We start from the raw sequence: 16,490 nt of genomic DNA on the forward strand, positions 1-16,490 counted from the left end.
CCAGACATGAGAGCGAGCGAGCCAGATATGCGAGCGAGCGAGCGAGCCAGATAAGAGAGCGAGCCAGAAAAGAGAGCAAGCGAGCAAGCCAGATGTGAGAGCAAGGGAGCCAGATATGCAAGCGAGCCATAAAAGAGAGCGAGACAGACAAGAGAGCAAGCGAGCGAACCAGATATGAGAGCAAGCTAGCAAGGCAGATATAAGAGCGAGCCAGATAAGAAAGCGAGCCAGACAAGAGAACAAGCGAGCCAGATATGAGAGCAAGGGAGCCAGCTAGATGTGAGAGCGAGCGAGCCAGGTATGAGAGCGAGCCAGATAAGAGAGCGAGCCAGACAAGAGAGCAAGCGAGAAAGCCAGATATGAGAGCGAGCGAGCCAGACATGAGAGCAAGCGAGCGAGCCAGATATGAGAGCGAGCGAGCCAGATAAGAGAGCAAGCCAGACAAGAGAGCAAGCGTGCGAGCCAGATATGCTAGCGAGCTAGCCAGATAAGAGAGCGAGCCAGACAAGAGAGCAAGCAAGCGAGCCAGATATGAGAGCAAGCGAGCCAGCCAGATATGAGAGCGAGCGAGCCAGATAAGAGAGCGAGCAAGACAAGAGAGCAAGCGAGCTAGCCAGATATGAGAGCAAGCGAGCGAGCCAGATTAAAGAGAGCGAGCGAGCCAGATATGCGAGCGAGCCAGATAAGAGAGCGAGCCAGACAAGAGAGCAAGCGAGCGAGCCAGATATGAGAGCAAGCGAGCGAGCCGGATATGAGAGCAAGCGAGCAAGCCAGATATGAGAGCAAGCGAGCGAGCCAGATATGCGAGCAAGCCATAAAAGAGAGCGAGACAGACAAGAGAGCAAGCGAGCGAGCCAGATATGAGAGCAAGCGAGCCAGCCAGAAATGAGAGCAAGCGAGCCAGCCAGATGTGAGAGCGAGCGAGCCAGATATGCAAGCAAGCCAGATAAGAGAGCGAGCCAGACAAGAGAGCAAGTGAGAAAGCCAGATATGAGAGCGAGCCAGACATGAGAGCAAGCGAGCGAGCCAGATATGAGAGCGATCGAGCCAGATAAGAGAGCAAGCGTGCGAGCCAGATATGCTAGCGAGCAAGCCAGATAAGAGAGCGAGCCAGACAAAAGAGCAAGCGAGCGAGCCAGATATGAGAGCAAGCGAGCGAGCCAGATGTGAGAGCGAGACAGATAAGAGAGCAAGCCAGACAAGAGAGCAAGCGAGCGATCCAGATATGAGAGCAAGCGAACCAGCCAGATATGAGAGCGAGCGAGCCAGATATGAGAGCGAGCAAGACAAGAGAGAAAGCGAGCTAACCAAATATGAGAGCAAGCGAGCGAGCCAGATTTGAGAGCGAGCGAGCCAGATATGCGAGCGAGCCAGATAAGTGAGCGAGCCAGACAAGAGAGCAAGCGAGCGAGCCAGATATGAGAAAAAGCGAGCGAGCCAGATATGAGAGCAAGCGAGCGAGCCAGATATGAGAACAAGCGAACAAGCCAGATATGAGACCAAGCGAGCGAGCCCGATTTGAGAGCGAGCGAGCCAGATATGCGAGCGAGCCAGATAAGAGACTGAGCCAGACAAGAGAGCAAGCAAGCGAGCCAGATATGAGAGTAAGCGAGCGAGCCAGATATGAGAGCAAGCGAGCAAGCCAGATATGAGAGCGAGCGAGCCAGACATGAGAGCGAGCGAGCCAGATATGCGAGCGAGCGAGCCAGATAAGAGAGCGACCCAGACAAGAGAGCAAGCGAGCGAGCCAGATGTGAGAGCAAGCTAGCCAGATATGCGAGCGAGCCATAAAAGAGAGCGAGACAGACAAGAGAGCAAGCGAGCGAGCCAGATATGAGAGCGAGCTAGCAAGGCAGATATAAGAGCGAGCCAGATAAGAGAGCGAGCCAGACAAGAGAGCAAGCAAGCCAGATATGAGAGCAAGCGAGCCAGCTAGATGTGAGAGCGAGCGAGCCAGATATGCGAGCGAGCCAGATAAGAGAGCGAGCCAGACAAGAGAGCAAGCGAGCAAGCCAGATATGAGAGCGAGTGAGCGAGACGGATATGAGAGCAAGCGAGCAAGCGAGCGAGCCAGATATGAGAGCAAGCGAGAGAGCCGGATATGAGAGCAAGCGAGCAAGCCAGATATGAGAGCAAGCGAGCGAGCCAGATTTGAGAGCGAGCGAGCCAGATATGCGAGCAAGCCATAAAAGAGAGCGAGACAGACAAGAGAGCAAGCGAGCGAGCCAGATATGAGAGCAAGCGAGCCAGCCAGAAATGAGAGCAAGCGAGCCAGCCAGATGTGAGAGCGAGCGAGCCAGATATGCAAGCAAGCCAGACAAGAGAGCGAGCCAGACAAGAGAGCAAGCGAGAAAGCCAGATATGAGAGCGAGCCAGACATGAGAGCAAGCGAGCGAGCCAGATATGAGAGCGATCGAGCCAGATAAGAGAGCAAGCGTGCGAGCCAGATATGCTAGCGAGCAAGCCAGATAAGAGAGCGAGCCAGACAAAAGAGCAAGCGAGCGAGCCAGATATGAGAGCAAGCGAGCGAGCCAGATGTGAGAGCGAGACAGATAAGAGAGCAAGCCAGACAAGAGAGCAAGCGAGCGATCCAGATATGAGAGCAAGCGAACCAGCCAGATATGAGAGCGAGCGAGCCAGATATGAGAGCGAGCAAGACAAGAGAGAAAGCGAGCTAACCAAATATGAGAGCAAGCGAGCGAGCCAGATTTGAGAGCGAGCGAGCCAGATATGCGAGCGAGCCAGATAAGAGAGCGAGCCAGACAAGAGAGCAAGCGAGCGAGCCAGATATGAGAAAAAGCGAGCGAGCCAGATATGAGAGCAAGCGAGCGAGCCAGATATGAGAGCAAGCGAGCAAGCCAGATATGAGAGCAAGCGAGCGAGCCCGATTTGAGAGCGAGCGAGCCAGATATGCGAGCGAGCCAGATAAGAGAGTGAGCCAGACAAGAGAGCAAGCAAGCGAGCCAGATATGAGAGTAAGCGAGCGAGCCAGATATGAGAGAAAGCGAGCAAGCCAGATATGAGAGTGAGCGAGCCAGACATGAGAGCGAGCGAGCCAGATATGCGAGCGAGCGAGCCAGATAAGAGAGCGACCCAGACAAGAGAGCAAGCGAGCGAGCCAGATGTGAGAGCAAGCTAGCCAGATATGCGAGCGAGCCATAAAAGAGAGCGAGACAGACAAGAGAGCAAGCGAGCGAGCCAGATATGAGAGCGAGCTAGCAAGGCAGATATAAGAGCGAGCCAGATAAGAGAGCGAGCCAGACAAGAGAGCAAGCGAGCCAGATATGAGAGCAAGCGAGCCAGCTAGATGTGAGAGCGAGCGAGCCAGATATGAGAGCGAGTGAGCGAGCCGGATATGAGAGCAAGCGAGCAAGCAAGATATGAGAGCAAGCGAGCCAGACATGAGAAGGAGCGAGTAAGATATGAGAGCGAGCGAACCAGATATGCGAGCGAGCGAGCGAGCCAGATGTGAGAGCGAGCGAGCCAGATATGCGAGCGAGCCATAAAAGAGAGCGAGACAGACAAGAGAGCAAGCGAGCGAGCCAGATATGAGAGCAAGCTAGCAAGCCAGATATGAGAGCGAGCCAGATAAGAGAGCGAGCCAGACAAGAGAGCAAGCGAGCGAGCCAAATATGAGAGCAAGCGAGCCAGCTAGATGTGAGAGCGAGCGAGCCAGACATGAGACGGAGCGAGTAAGATATGAGAGCGAGCGAACCAGATATGCGAGCGAGCAAGCGAGCGAGCCAGATGTGAGAGTGAGCGAGCCAGATATGCGAGCGAGCCATAAAAGAGAGCGAGACAGACAAGAGAGCAAGCGAGCGAGCCAGATATGAGAGCAAGCGAGCAAGCCAGATATGAGAGCGAGCGAGCCAGACATGAGACGGAGCGAGTAAGATATGAGAGCGAGCGAACCAGATATGCGAGCGAGCAAGCGAGCGAGCCAGATGTGAGAGCGAGCGAGCCAGATATGCGAGCGAGCCATAAAAGAGAGCGAGACAGACAAGAGAGCAAGCGAGCGAGCCAGATATGAGAGCAAGCTAGCAAGCCAGATATGAGAGCGAGCCAGATAAGAGAGCGAGCCAGACAAGAGAGCAAGCGAGCGAGCCAAATATGAGAGCAAGCGAGCCAGCTAGATGTGAGAGCGAGCGAGCCAGACATGAGACGGAGCGAGTAAGATATGAGAGCGAGCGAACCAGATATGCGAGCGAGCAAGCGAGCGAGCCAGATGTGAGAGTGAGCGAGCCAGATATGCGAGCGAGCCATAAAAGAGAGCGAGACAGACAAGAGAGCAAGCGAGCGAGCCAGATATGAGAGCAAGCGAGCAAGCCAGATATGAGAGCGAGCGAGCCAGACATGAGACGGAGCGAGTAAGATATGAGAGCGAGCGAACCAGATATGCGAGCGAGCAAGCGAGCGAGACAGACAAGAGAGCAAGCGAGCCAGATATGCGAGCGAGCCATAAAAGAGAGCGAGACAGACAAGAGAGCAAGCGAGCGAGCCAGATATGAGAGCAAGCTAGCAAGCCAGATATGAGAGCGAGCCAGATAAGAGAGCGAGCCAGACAAGAGAGCAAGCGAGCGAGCCAAATATGAGAGCAAGCGAGCCAGCTAGATGTGAGAGCGAGCGAGCCAGATATGTGAGTGAGCCAGATAAGAGAGCGAGCCAGACAAGAGAGCAAGCGAGCGAGCCAGATATGAGAGCAAGCGAGCGAGCCAGATATGAGAGCGAGCGAGCCAGATAAGAGAGCAAGCCAGACAAGAGAGCTAGCGTGCAAGCCAGATATGCTAGCGAGAAAGCCAGATAAGAGAGCGAGCCAGACAAGAGAGCAAGCGAGCGAGCCAGATATGAGAGCAAGCGAACCAGCCAGATATGAGAGCGAGCGAGCCAGATAAGAGAGCGAGCAAGACAAGAGAGAAAGCGAGCTAGCCAAATATGAGAGCAAGCCAGATATGAGAGCGAGCGGGGCCAGATATGCGAGCGAGCCAGATAAGAGAGCGAGCCAGACAAGAGAGCAAGCGAGCGAGCCAGATATGAGAACAAGCGAGCGAGCCAGATATGAGAGCAAGCGAGCGAGCCAGATATGAGAGCAAGCGAGCAAGCCAGATATGAGAGCAAGCGAGCCAGACATGAGAGCGAGCGAGCCAGATATGCGAGCGAGCGAGCGAGCCAGATAAGAGAGCGAGCCAGAAAAGAGAGCAAGCGAGCAAGCCAGATGTGAGAGCAAGGGAGCCAGATATGCAAGCGAGCCATAAAAGAGAGCGAGACAGACAAGAGAGCAAGCGAGCGAACCAGATATGAGAGCAAGCGAGCCAGCCAGATATGAGAGCGAGCGAGCCAGATAAGAGAGCGAGCAAGACAAGAGAGCAAGCGAGCTAGCCAGATATGAGAGCAAGCGAGCGAGCCAGATTAAAGAGAGCGAGCGAGCCAGATATGCGAGCGAGCCAGATAAGAGAGCGAGCCAGACAAGAGAGCAAGCGAGCGAGCCAGATATGAGAGCAAGCGAGCGAGCCAAATATGAGAGCAAGCGAGCCAGCTAGATGTGAGAGCGAGCGAGCCAGATATGTGAGTGAGCCAGATAAGAGAGCGAGCCAGACAAGAGAGCAAGCGAGCGAGCCAGATATGAGAGCAAGCGAGCGAGCCAGATATGAGAGCGAGCGAGCCAGATAAGAGAGCAAGCCAGACAAGAGAGCTAGCGTGCAAGCCAGATATGCTAGCGAGCAAGCCAGATAAGAGAGCGAGCCAGACAAGAGAGCAAGCGAGCGAGCCAGATATGAGAGCAAGCGAACCAGCCAGATATGAGAGCGAGCGAGCCAGATAAGAGAGCGAGCAAGACAAGAGAGAAAGCGAGCTAGCCAAATATGAGAGCAAGCCAGATATGAGAGCGAGCGGGGCCAGATATGCGAGCGAGCCAGATAAGAGAGCGAGCCAGACAAGAGAGCAAGCGAGCGAGCCAGATATGAGAACAAGCGAGCGAGCCAGATATGAGAGCAAGCGAGCGAGCCAGATATGAGAGCAAGCGAGCAAGCCAGATATGAGAGCAAGCGAGCCAGACATGAGAGCGAGCGAGCCAGATATGCGAGCGAGCGAGCCAGATAAGAGAGCGAGCCAGAAAAGAGAGCAAGTGAGCAAGCCAGATGTGAGAGCAAGGGAGCCAGATATGCAAGCGAGCCATAAAAGAGAGCGAGACAGACAAGAGAGCAAGCGAGCGAACCAGATATGAGAGCAAGCTAGCAAGGCAGATATAAGAGCGAGCCAGATAAGAAAGCGAGCCAGACAAGAGAACAAGCGAGCCAGATATGAGAGCAAGGGAGCCAGCTAGATGTGAGAGCGAGCGAGCCAGGTATGAGAGCGAGCCAGATAAGAGAGCGAGCCAGACAAGAGAGCAAGCGAGAAAGCCAGATATGAGAGCGAGCGAGCCAGACATGAGAGCAAGCGAGCGAGCCAGATATGAGAGCGAGCGAGCCAGATAAGAGAGCAAGCCAGACAAGAGAGCAAGCGTGCGAGCCAGATATGCTAGCGAGCTAGCCAGATAAGAGAGCGAGCCATACAAGAGAGCAAGCAAGCGAGCCAGATATGAGAGCAAGCGAGCCAGCCAGATATGAGAGCGAGCGAGCCAGATAAGAGAGCGAGCAAGACAAGAGAGCAAGCGAGCTAGCCAGATATGAGAGCAAGCGAGCGAGCCAGATTAAAGAGAGCGAGCGAGCCAGATATGCGAGCGAGCCAGATAAGAGAGCGAGCCAGACAAGAGAGCAAGCGAGCGAGCCAGATATGAGAGCAAGCGAGCGAGCCGGATATGAGAGCAAGCGAGCAAGCCAGATATGAGAGAAAGCGAGCGAGCCAGATATGCGAGCAAGCCATAAAAGAGAGCGAGACAGACAAGAGAGCAAGCGAGCGAGCCAGATATGAGAGCAAGCGAGCCAGCCAGAAATGAGAGCAAGCGAGCCAGCCAGATGTGAGAGCGAGCGAGCCAGATATGCAAGCAAGCCAGATAAGAGAGCGAGCCAGACAAGAGAGCAAGCGAGAAAGCCAGATATGAGAGCGAGCCAGACATGAGAGCAAGCGAGCGAGCCAGATATGAGAGCAATCGAGCCAGATAAGAGAGCAAGCGTGCGAGCCAGATATGCTAGCGAGCAAGCCAGATAAGAGAGCGAGCCAGACAAAAGAGCAAGCGAGCGAGCCAGATATGAGAGCAAGCGAGCGAGCCAGATGTGAGAGCGAGACAGATAAGAGAGCAAGCCAGACAAGAGAGCAAGCGAGCGATCCAGATATGAGAGCAAGCGAACCAGCCAGATATGAGAGCGAGCGAGCCAGATATGAGAGCGAGCAAGACAAGAGAGAAAGCGAGCTAACCAAATATGAGAGCAAGCGAGCGAGCCAGATTTGAGAGCGAGCGAGCCAGATATGCGAGCGAGCCAGATAAGTGAGCGAGCCAGACAAGAGAGCAAGCGAGCGAGCCAGATATGAGAAAAAGCGAGCGAGCCAGATATGAGAGCAAGCGAGCGAGCCAGATATGAGAACAAGCGAGCAAGCCAGATATGAGACCAAGCGAGCGAGCCCGATTTGAGAGCGAGCGAGCCAGATATGCGAGCGAGCCAGATAAGAGACTGAGCCAGACAAGAGAGCAAGCAAGCGAGCCAGATATGACAGTAAGCGAGCGAGCCAGATATGAGAGCAAGCGAGCAAGCCAGATATGAAAGCGAGCGAGCCAGACATGAGAGCGAGCGAGCCAGATATGCGAGCGAGCGAGCCAGATAAGAGAGCGACCCAGACAAGAGAGCAAGCGAGCGAGCCAGATGTGAGAGCAAGCTAGCCAGATATGCGAGCGAGCCATAAAAGAGAGCGAGACAGACAAGAGAGCAAGCGAGCGAGCCAGATATGAGAGCGAGCTAGCAAGGCAGATATAAGAGCGAGCCAGATAAGAGAGCGAGCCAGACAAGAGAGCAAGCAAGCCAGATATGAGAGCAAGCGAGCCAGCTAGATGTGAGAGCGAGCGAGCCAGATATGCGAGCGAGCCAGATAAGAGAGCGAGCCAGACAAGAGAGCAAGCGAGCAAGCCAGATATGAGAGCGAGTGAGCGAGACGGATATGAGAGCAAGCGAGCAAGCGAGCGAGCCAGATATGAGAGCAAGCGAGAGAGCCGGATATGAGAGCAAGCGAGCAAGCCAGATATGAGAGCAAGCGAGCGAGCCAGATTTGAGAGCGAGCGAGCCAGATATGCGAGCAAGCCATAAAAGAGAGCGAGACAGACAAGAGAGCAAGCGAGCGAGCCAGATATGAGAGCAAGCGAGCCAGCCAGAAATGAGAGCAAGCGAGCCAGCCAGATGTGAGAGCGAGCGAGCCAGATATGCAAGCAAGCCAGACAAGAGAGCGAGCCAGACAAGAGAGCAAGCGAGAAAGCCAGATATGAGAGCGAGCCAGACATGAGAGCAAGCGAGCGAGCCAGATATGAGAGCGATCGAGCCAGATAAGAGAGCAAGCGTGCGAGCCAGATATGCTAGCGAGCAAGCCAGATAAGAGAGCGAGCCAGACAAAAGAGCAAGCGAGCGATCCAGATATGAGAGCAAGCGAACCAGCCAGATATGAGAGCGAGCGAGCCAGATATGAGAGCGAGCAAGACAAGAGAGAAAGCGAGCTAACCAAATATGAGAGCAAGCGAGCGAGCAAGATTTGAGAGCGAGCGAGCCAGATATGCGAGCGAGCCAGATAAGAGAGCGAGCCAGACAAGAGAGCAAGCGAGCGAGCCAGATATGAGAAAAAGCGAGCGAGCCAGATATGAGAGCAAGCGAGCGAGCCAGATATGAGAGCAAGCGAGCAAGCCAGATATGAGAGCAAGCGAGCGAGCCCGATTTGAGAGCGAGCGAGCCAGATATGCGAGCGAGCCAGATAAGAGAGTGAGCCAGACAAGAGAGCAAGCAAGCGAGCCAGATATGAGAGTAAGCGAGCGAGCCAGATATGAGAGCAAGCGAGCAAGCCAGATATGAGAGCGAGCGAGCCAGACATGAGAGCGAGCGAGCCAGATATGCGAGCGAGCGAGCCAGATAAGAGAGCGACCCAGACAAGAGAGCAAGCGAGCGAGCCAGATGTGAGAGCAAGCTAGCCAGATATGCGAGCGAGCCATAAAAGAGAGCGAGACAGACAAGAGAGCAAGCGAGCGAGCCAGATATGAGAGCAAGCTAGCAAGCCAGATATGAGAGCGAGCCAGATAAGAGAGCGAGCCAGACAAGAGAGCAAGCGAGCGAGCCAAATATGAGAGCAAGCGAGCCAGCTAGATGTGAGAGCGAGCGAGCCAGATATGTGAGCGAGCCAGATAAGAGAGCGAGCCAGACAAGAGAGCAAGCGAGCGAGCCAGATATGAGAGCAAGCGAGCGAGCCAGATATGAGAGCGAGCGAGCCAGATAAGAGAGCAAGCCAGACAAGAGAGCAAGCGTGCAAGCCAGATATGCTAGCGAGCAAGCCAGATAAGAGAGCGAGCCAGACAAGAGAGCAAGCGAGCGAGCCAGATATGAGAGCAAGCGAACCAGCCAGATATGAGAGCGAGCGAGCCAGATAAGAGAGCGAGCAAGACAAGAGAGAAAGCGAGCTAGCCAAATATGAGAACAAGCCAGATATGAGAGCGAGCGGGGCCAGATATGCGAGCGAGCCAGATAAGAGAGCGAGCCAGACAAGAGAGCAAGCGAGCGAGCCAAATATGAGAACAAGCGAGCGAGCCAGATATGAGAGCAAGCGAGCGAGCCAGATATGAGAGCAAGCGAGCAAGCCAGATATGAGAGCAAGCGAGCAAGCCAGATATGAGAGCGAGCGAGCCAGACATGAGAGCGAGCGAGCCAGATATGCGAGCGAGCGAGCCAGATAAGAGAGCGAGCCAGAAAAGAGAGCAAGCGAGCGAGCCAGATGTGAGAGCAAGGGAGCCAGATATGCGAGCGAGCCATAAAAGAGAGCGAGACAGACAAGAGAGCAAGCGAGCGAGCCAGATATGAGAGCAAGCTAGCAAGGCAGATATAAGAGCGAGCTAGATAAGAAAGCGAGCCAGACAAGAGAACAAGCGAGCCAGATATGAGAGCAAGGGAGCCAGCTACATGTGAGAGCGAGCGAGCCAGGTATGAGAGCGAGCCAGATAAGAGAGCGAGCCAGACAAGAGAGCAAGCGAGAAAGCCAGATATGAGAGCGAGCGAGCCAGACATGAGAGCAAGCGAGCGAGCCAGATATGAGAGCGAGCGAGCCAGATAAGAGAGCAAGCCAGACAAGAGAGCAAGCGTGCGAGCCAGATATGCTAGCGAGCTAGCCAGATAAGAGAGCGAGCCAGACAAGAGAGCAAGCGAGCGAGCCAGATATGAGAGCAAGCGAGCCAGCCAGATATGAGAGCGAGCGAGCCGAATAAGAGAGCGAGCAAGACAAGAGAGCAAGCGAGTTAGCCAGATATGAGAGCAAGCAAGCGAGCCAGATTAAAGAGAGCGAGCGAGCCAGATATGCGAGCGAGCCAGATAAGAGAGCGAGCCAGACAAGAGAGCAAGCGAGCGAGCCAGATATGAGAGCAAGCGAGCGAGCCGGATATGAGAGCAAGCGAGCAAGCCAGATATGAGAGCAAGCAAACGAGCCAGATTTGAGAGCGAGCGAGCCAGATATGCGAGCAAGCCATAAATGAGAGCGAGACAGACAAGAGAGCAAGCGAGCGAGCCAGATATGAGAGCAAGCGAGCCAGCCAGAAATGAGAGCAAGCGAGCCAGCCAGATGTGAGAGCGAGCGAGCCAGATATGAAAGCAAGCCAGATAAGAGAGCGAGCCAGACAAGAGAGCAAGCGAGAAAGCCAGATATGAGAGCGAGCCAGACATGAGAGCAAGCGAGCGAGCCAGATAGGAGAGCGATCGAGCCAGATAAGAGAGCAAGCGTGCGAGCCAGATATGCTAGCGAGCAAGCCAGATAAGAGAGCGAGCCAGACAAAAGAGCAAGCGAGCGAGCCAGATATGAGAGCAAGCGAGCGAGCCAGATGTGAGAGCGAGACAGATAAGAGAGCAAGCCAGACAAGAGAGCAAGCGAGCGATCCAGATATGAGAGCAAGCGAACCAGCCAGATATGAGAGCGAGCGAGCCAGATATGAGAGCGAGCAAGACAAGAGAGAAAGCGAGCTAACCAAATATGAGAGCAAGCGAGCGAGCCAGATTTGAGAGCGAGCGAGCCAGATATGCGAGCGAGCCAGATAAGAGAGCGAGCCAGACAAGAGAGCAAGCGAGCGAGCCAGATATGAGAAAAAGCGAGCGAGCCAGATATGAGAGCAAGCAAGCGAGCCAGATATGAGAGCGAGCGAGCCCGATTTGAGAGTGAGCGAGCCAGATATGCGAGCGAGCCAGATAAGAGAGTGAGCCAGACAAGAGAGCAAGCAAGCGAGCCAGATATGACAGTAAGCGAGCGAGCCAGATATGAGAGCAAGCGAGCAAGCCAGATATGAGAGCGAGCGAGCCAGATATGCGAGCGAGCGAGCCAGATAAGAGAATGACCCAGACAAGAGAGCAAGCGAGCGAGCCAGATGTGAGAGCAAGCTAGCCAGATATGCGAGCGAGCCATAAAAGAGAGCGAGACAGACAAGAGAGCAAGCGAGCGAGCCAGATATGAAAGCGAGCTAGCAAGGCAGATATAAGAGCGAGCCAGATAAGAGAGCGAGCCAGACAAGAGAGCAAGCGAGCCAGATATGAGAGCAAGCGAGCCAGCTAGATGTGAGAGCGAGCGAGCCAGATATGCGAGCGAGCCAGATAAGAGAGCGAGCCAGACAAGAGAGCAAGCGAGCGAGCCAGATATGAGAGCGAGCGAGACGGATATGAGAGCAAGCGAGCAAGCAAGATATGAGAGCAAGCGAGCGAGCCAGATTTGAGAGCGAGCAAGCCAGATATGCGAGCGAGCCATAAAAGAGAGCGAGACAGACGAGAGCAAGCGAGCGAGCCAGATATGAGAGCAAGCGAGCCAGCCAGAAATGAGAGCAAGCGAGCCAGCCAGATGTGAGAGCGAGCGAGCCAGATATGCGAGCAAGCCAGATAAGAGAGCAAGCCAGACAAGAGAGCAAGCGAGAAAGCCAGATATGAGAGCGAGCAAGCCAGATAAGAGAGCAAGCCAGACAAGAGAGCAAGCGTGCGAGCCAGATATGCTAGCGAGCTAGCCAGATAAGAGAGCGAGCCAGACAAGAGAGCAAGCGAGCGAGCCAGATATGAGAGCAAGCGAGCCAGACAGATATGAGAGCAAGCGAGCCAGATAAGAGAGCGAGCAAGACAAGAGAGCAAGCGAGCTAGCCAGATATGAGAGCAAGCGAGCGAGCCAGATTTGAGAGCGAGCGAGCCAGATATGCGAGCGAGCCAGATAAGAGAGCGAGCCATACAAGAGAGCAAGCGAGCGAGCCAGATATGAGAGCAAGCGAGCGAGCCGGATATGAGAGCAAGCGAGCAAGCCAGATATGAGAGCAAGCGAGCGAGCCAGATTTGAGAGCGAGTGAGCCAGATATGCAAGCGAGCCATAAAAGAGAGCGAGACAGACAAGAGAGCAAGCGAGCGAGCCAGATATGAGAGCAAGCGAGCCAGCCAGAAATGAGAGCAAGCGAGCCAGGCAGATGTGAGAGCGAGCGAGCCAGATATGCGAGCAAGCCAGATAAGAGAGTGAGCCAGACAAGAGAGCAAGCGAGAAAGCCAGATATGAGAGCGAGAGAGCCAGACATGAGAGCAAGCGAGCGAGCCAGGTATGAGAGCGATCGAGCCAGATAAGAGAGCGAGCCAGACAAGAGAGCAAGCGAGCGAGCCAGATATGAGAGCAAGCGAGCAAGCCAGATATGAGAGAGAGCCAGATAAGAGCGCGAACTAGACAAGAGAGCAAGCGAGAAAGCCAGATATGAGAGCAAGCGAGCTAGCCAGATATGAGAGCAAGCGAGCGAGCCAGATTTGAGAGCGATCAAGCCAGATAAGAGAGCAAGCGTTCGAGCCAGATATGCTAGCGAGCAAGCCAGATAAGAGAGCGAGACAGACAAAAGAGCAAGCGAGCGAGCCAGATATGAGAGCAAGCGAGCGAGCCAGATGTGAGAGCGAGACAGATAAGAGAGCAAGCCAGACAAGAGAGCAAGCGAGTGAGCCAGATATGAGAGCAAGCGAACCAGCCAGATATGAGAGCGAGCGAGCCAGATATGAGAGCGAGCAAGACAAGAGAGAAAGCGAGCTAGCCAAATATGAGAGCAAGCGAACGAGACAGATTAGAGAGCGAGCGAGCCAGATATTCGAGCGAGCCAGATAAGAGAGCGAGCCAGACAAGAGAGCAAGCGAGCGATCCAGATATGAGAAAAAGCGAGCGAGCCAGATATGAGAGCAAGCGAGCGAGCCAGATATGAGAGCAAGCGAGCAAGCCAGATATGAGAGCAAGCGAGCGAGCCCGATTTGAGAGCGAGCGAGCCAGATATGCGAGCGAGCCAGATAAGAGAGTGAGCCAGACAAGAGAGCAAGCAAGCGAGCCAGATATGACAGTAAGCGAGCGAGCCAGATATGAGAGCAAGCGAGCAAGCCAGATATGAGAGCGAGCGAGCCAGATATGCGAGCGAGCGAGCCAGATAAGAGAATGAACCAGACAAGAGAGCAAGCGAGCGAGCCAGATGTGAGAGCAAGCTAGCCAGATATGCGAGCGAGCCATAAAAGAGAGCGAGACAGACAAGAGAGCAAGCGAGCGAGCCAGATATGAGAGCGAGCTAGCAAGGCAGATATAAGAGCGAGCCAGATAAGAGAGCGAGCCAGACAAGAGAGCAAGCGAGCCAGATATGAGAGCAAGCGAGCCAGCTAGATGTGAGAGCGAGCGAGCCAGATATGAGAGCGAGTGAGCAAGCCGGATATGAGAGCAAGCGAGCAAGCAAGATATGAGAGCAAGCGAGCCAGACATGAGACGGAGCGAGTAAGATATGAGAGCGAGCGAACCAGATATGCGAGCGAGCCAGATGTGAGAGCGAGCGAGCCAGATATGCGAGAGAGCCATAAAAGAGAGCGAGACAGACAAGAGAGCAAGCGAGCGAGCCAGATATGAGAGCAAGCTAGCAAGCCAGATATGAGAGCGAGCCAGATAAGAGAGCGAGCCAGACAAGAGAGCAAGCGAGCGAGCCAAATATGAGAGCAAGCGAGCCAGCTAGATGTGAGAGCGAGCGAGCCAGATATGTGAGCGAGCCAGATAAGAGAGCGAGCCAGACAAGAGAGCAAGCGAGCGAGCCAGATATGAGAGCAAGCGAGCGAGCCAGATATGAGAGCGAGCGAGCCAGATAAGAGAGCAAGCCAGACAAGAGAGCAAGCGTGCAAGCCAGATATGCTAGCGAGCAAGCCAGATAAGAGAGCGAGCCAGACAAGAGAGCAAGCGAGCGAGCCAGATATGAGAGCAAGCGAACCAGCCAGATATGAGAGCGAGCGAGCCAGATAAGAGAGCGAGCAAGACAAGAGAGAAAGCGAGCTAGCCAAATATGAGAGCAAGCCAGATATGAGAGCGAGCGGGGCCAGATATGCGAGCGAGCCAGATAAGAGAGCGAGCCAGACAAGAGAGCAAGCGAGCGAGCCAGATATGAGAACAAGCGAGCGAGCCAGATATGAGAGCAAGCGAGCGAGCCAGATATGAGAGCAAGCGAGCAAGCCAGATATGAGAGCAAGCGAGCAAGCCAGATATGAGAGCGAGCGAGCCAGACATGAGAGCGAGCGAGCCAGATATGCGAGCGAGCGAGCCAGATAAGAGAGCGAGCCAGAAAAGAGAGCAAGCGAGCGAGCCAGATGTGAGAGCAAGGGAGCCAGATATGCGAGCGAGCCATAAAAGAGAGCGAGACAGACAAGAGAGCAAGCGAGCGAGCCAGATATGAGAGCAAGCTAGCAAGGCAGATATAAGAGCGAGCCAGATAAGAAAGCGAGCCAGACAAGAGAACAAGCGAGCCAGATATGAGAGCAAGGGAGCCAGCTACATGTGAGAGCGAGCGAGCCAGGTATGAGAGCGAGCCAGATAAGAGAGCGAGCCAGACAAGAGAGCAAGCGAGAAAGCCAGATATGAGAGCGAGCGAGCCAGACATGAGAGCAAGCGAGCGAGCCAGATATGAGAGCGAGCGAGCCAGATAAGAGAGCAAGCCAGACAAGAGAGCAAGCGTGCGAGCCAGATATGCTAGCGAGCTAGCCAGATAAGAGAGCGAGCCAGACAAGAGAGCAAGCGAGCGAGCCAGATATGAGAGCAAGCGAGCCAGCCAGATATGAGAGCGAGCGAGCCGGATAAGAGAGCGAGCAAGACAAGAGAGCAAGCGAGTTAGCCAGATATGAGAGCAAGCAAGCGAGCCAGATTAAAGAGAGCGAGCGAGCCAGATATGCGAGCGAGCCAGATAAGAGAGCGAGCCAGACAAGAGAGCAAGCGAGCGAGCCAGATATGAGAGCAAGCGAGCGAGCCGGATATGAGAGCAAGCGAGCAAGCCAGATATGAGAGCAAGCAAACGAGCCAGATTTGAGAGCGAGCGAGCCAGATATGCGAGCAAGCCATAAATGAGAGCGAGACAGACAAGAGAGCAAGCGAGCGAGCCAGATATGAGAGCAAGCGAGCCAGCCAGAAATGAGAGCAAGCGAGCCAGCCAGATGTGAGAGCGAGCGAGCCAGATATGAAAGCAAGCCAGATAAGAGAGCGAGCCAGACAAGAGAGCAAGCGAGAAAGCCAGATATGAGAGCGAGCCAGACATGAGAGCAAGCGAGCGAGCCAGATAGGAGAGCGATCGAGCCAGATAAGAGAGCAAGCGTGCGAGCCAGATATGCTAGCGAGCAAGCCAGATAAGAGAGCGAGCCAGACAAAAGAGCAAGCGAGCGAGCCAGATATGAGAGCAAGCGAGCGAGCCAGATGTGAGAGCGAGACAGATAAGAGAGCAAGCCAGACAAGAGAGCAAGCGAGCGATCCAGATATGAGAGCAAGCGAACCAGCCAGATATGAGAGCGAGCGAGCCAGATATGAGAGCGAGCAAGACAAGAGAGAAAGCGAGCTAACCAAATATGAGAGCAAGCGAGCGAGCCAGATTTGAGAGCGAGCGAGCCAGATATGCGAGCGAGCCAGATAAGAGAGCGAGCCAGACAAGAGAGCAAGCGAGCGAGCCAGATATGAGAAAAAGCGAGCGAGCCAGATATGAGAGCAAGCAAGCGAGCCAGATATGAGAGCGAGCAAGCCAGATATGAGAGCAAGCGAGCGAGCCCGATTTGAGAGTGAGCGAGCCAGATATGCGAGCGAGCCAGATAAGAGAGTGAGCCAGACAAGAGAGCAAGCAAGCGAGCCAGATATGACAGTAAGCGAGCGAGCCAGATATGAGAGCAAGCGAGCAAGCCAGATATGAGAGCGAGCGAGCCAGATATGCGAGCGAGCGAGCCAGATAAGAGAATGACCCAGACAAGAGAGCAAGCGAGCGAGCCAGATGTGAGAGCAAGCTAGCCAGATATGCGAGCGAGCCATAAAAGAGAGCGAGACAGACAAGAGAGCAAGCGAGCGAG

Source organism: Hyla sarda, unplaced genomic scaffold, assembly GCF_029499605.1.
Source record: "Hyla sarda isolate aHylSar1 unplaced genomic scaffold, aHylSar1.hap1 scaffold_742, whole genome shotgun sequence".
Taxonomy (NCBI): domain Eukaryota; kingdom Metazoa; phylum Chordata; class Amphibia; order Anura; family Hylidae; genus Hyla; species Hyla sarda.